Consider the following 3534-nt stretch of genomic DNA (forward strand, 5'->3'; position numbering starts at 1 on the left):
AGAAATATTAGAGACCAGTTAGACAAAAGATCATATGCTGGTTGTTTTATCGCTTGGCAACAAAACATTTGCAATAGTTTGACCACTACAAACAATAGTTGAAAAAGACAGAACCATATCTGGACCTCACTCTTCCTTACGCGGTTTTCACTGCTAATCTAGGCTCTGTTAAGGTTTTATCATGACGTTCTGCATTATGTCAAATCATGTTTATATAATAATCACTTAGCAATTTTGTAATATTTGCTGCTGTATCTCACTGCACTGTGGGAGTTTCATATTCATACTTGCACCCACGACCGTTCTAATAGCAGAGCGTCTGTGTAAAGCATTATCCATTGTACCAAAAATATCCAGACGGCTACATTAAAAATCCATTCTTAAACAATTTAATCTCATAAATAAATGAAGTGATAAAATGTGGCCCACATGTAATTCTACAAATTACCAAAAGTCACTGATGCACAACTGAAAATGAGATGAAATGCAGCAAAGTGAATACAGACGTTTTATTTGTGATGAGCGTGATAATGGGTCCTTGGGTACACAGTGTGACTGGAGGCATGAAGACATGGAAAAAAGCCAAGATTATGTGCTTGGCAAGGTCAGATTACAGGCAACAGAAATAATAGCCTCGGTCAAGAATTACTACAGTCGTAAAAAAGACTAATTTATTACAGCTTTGTGTTCTTAAACGAGATGCATTCCTCTGATGGGTCTCCTAGCAAAGTCAAAGAAATGCTAAAGATGAACACTTCTGAGATGGCACCGAGGGCCCACTTGATACAGCCTAGTCTGGGCCTCAGCATATTCACTAGAATAGGGATTTCAAATGCCATGGACCCCCAGAAATAAGATGATCCCCTTTCTAGGGACCACTTCTTTTCTTCTTTAGATATTATCATTAATAAATGCATCATAGTACTAGAAAAAAAAAAGTGTAAAAATATTATCTTGAACATATTTACTATCTATCTATCTATCTATCTATAAAATTATTGTTGTCAATAAAATAAAATAACTGTGATTAACCTCAAGATTTATTAATTTATTTGTGCACTTTTTTGTTTTATTATACATTTTATATTAATTTATTTTTATGTATTTACAGTCCTCATACACTGTATACACGTATTTGCATTGTTTTGATCATTCTCTGTAGATCCCACCTTCTCACACGCCACGACTGGTCGATTATGTATGATGCCAGCACGCTATTAGTCAAAATACTTTTCTTAGTCATTACCTTCAGCAATGAAAAAAATATCGGAAAACAAAGCCAACACCTGAACATTTTAGGCAATTTAGAAATTCCGGCCAGGACATGTCTGGGAATAAGCGGACGTATGGTCACCCTACCACAACATTCATGACTGGTTAGTTGTCTATACTCAATAGAGAACATTGTGATACACACTGAACCTGCATTTTGTGCTCATTATGCTCTGTACCGTGACTTGAAACAATAGGTTAAGAGTGTTTTTTCTGCAATTTCTGAGATATGTGGATGGTCATCTGCTTTCTGCAAAGCATTTTGAAAGCAGTAGACATGTTTGTTTTCTGCACAATACATCAATTAAGTGAATGAAAACAAGATCCAGCTGAGTGCACCACTGATGAGAGACTAAACAAAGCCTGCCAATGACATCCACTGGGAATGGACTATTAGACCCAAAATGCGTGAATGCATTTATGTGCCACAATGTGATGTATTAGAAAAAGCTGCAAAAAGCTAGCTTGACTATGACACCAAAGCAAAAAAAAAAAAAAAAACATGAAAGGGGATTTTTGCATAATTCCTAGCACATTTAGTCTCTCCAAGGATGTCCTTGAAAATTCTGCACACAATTCTACATTCTGTGGCGTATGAGTAATTAGTAATTTAGCATTCATAAGACAAACAATTTTCAAATCCCCCCGTGGGTGAATTACACATCTCATAATTGGAAACTGAATGTTATTGATTAAAAGTATGTGCCACCTCTTTCACATTTCTGGAACACACATACAAGTTTTGCAAAAGTCATATATGATGAAATGAAGACTCCACAGGACTTGTAACTGGGTGAAACTTTATACAGTGACTTATACAAAGGACAAAAAATATGAATGTCATAGAATAATATAAAAATAGCAAATTAAGAAAATAAATCTGAATTCAAAGAATAAGATGCACAAAAAAGTAATAAAAAAACTGTTCAAAATCCCAAATGGAGCCACCTTCCATCAAATTATATCCTAATTTAATTCAGAAAAATGTAATTTTAATTATTTGATGCTTATTAATATGACCTTGTTGACACCACAGCAACTAATGCAGTAAGGTGTGACTTGACCTGAATATCAAGGAATGCGTGAATGGATGTATGGCCTCCTAAAGAATTCCAGTGGAGTAAATGATCTCAAGAGTCATTAACAAGGGTCATAGGAGCAACATGACTTGCTGTCAGTGAAAACTTTTTGGTGGCACTCATTGAGAAATCCGCTTTTCTAATGAACTTTAGTATTCTCCATTTGCTGCAGACAAAACCATTGCATCCTTGGTTGCAACTGTATATACAAAAGCAACACTCAAACATGCTGTCTTTCATAGAATACAGATGGTAAGCATGAGAACACAGCGTGCTGAGTTTATTCACTCAGACGAAGACCTATTTTTGGATTAAATCTTCAGGAAGACCCCTAATGGACAGGCACAATGCTCCAGCTGTGCTCTCACTCTCAAAGGGTGGGACCACTTTTTTCATCAAAATGTCTTTAATAAAGCTGATGAAAGCTTGGCTGCCCCAAGAATCAACATGTTGAAGGATGCATGCCTTTGGGGGGGGAAATGCTATATCCTTGGTGAAGACCTGAATATATTCACCGCAACTGTTGTTTTTTCTGTTGTTGTGTAGACGATGCTCATCGTCCAAAAAAACAACAGTTTGATCTAAACCTGTCGTGACAGCGCATGTGCTTTAAAAATGTTTTCTCACGCATTATTCATTACACCCCTTCCCACAGCTCATCGTTTCCTCACAGACACAGTAGGAAGGATAAAAGAAAAAGACAAGTGAATTTTTTTCACTTGAAAAAAGAAGGCAAGTGAAACAACACTACTCAGCATGGGAGTGTTATTCTTCAGAATCTTTTATCTTATTTAAGCTGGGCAAATGTTCAGAAACTGAGTTTTATGGGTGAGTCTCATGTGTATGTACATATTTAATGTTTAAAATCTGAATAATGCTTTGACAAGAAATAATTCATCATTAATTAATTTATTAATTTATTTATCTACATATATTAGCCATACAGGTAGCACTATATTTTACAGTACGTGTATTTCCCTGGTACATACATGGCAAATATCTTGTACCTACAGGCAAGTGAGTGGTGACACAAGGTACTTACCTGAAGTGTATGTACATGGTAACAAATAAGAAACACGGCTGTACTTAACAGTCATACATGCATGGTAATTATTTTGTACATACAGACAAGTGTGGGTACTTACAGGTAGTGCCCGTACATGGTAACTAATTAGATACTTTA

Source organism: Sinocyclocheilus rhinocerous, unplaced genomic scaffold, assembly GCF_001515625.1.
Source record: "Sinocyclocheilus rhinocerous isolate Xijiao unplaced genomic scaffold, SAMN03320098_v1.1 scaffold683, whole genome shotgun sequence".
NCBI lineage: Eukaryota > Metazoa > Chordata > Actinopteri > Cypriniformes > Cyprinidae > Sinocyclocheilus > Sinocyclocheilus rhinocerous.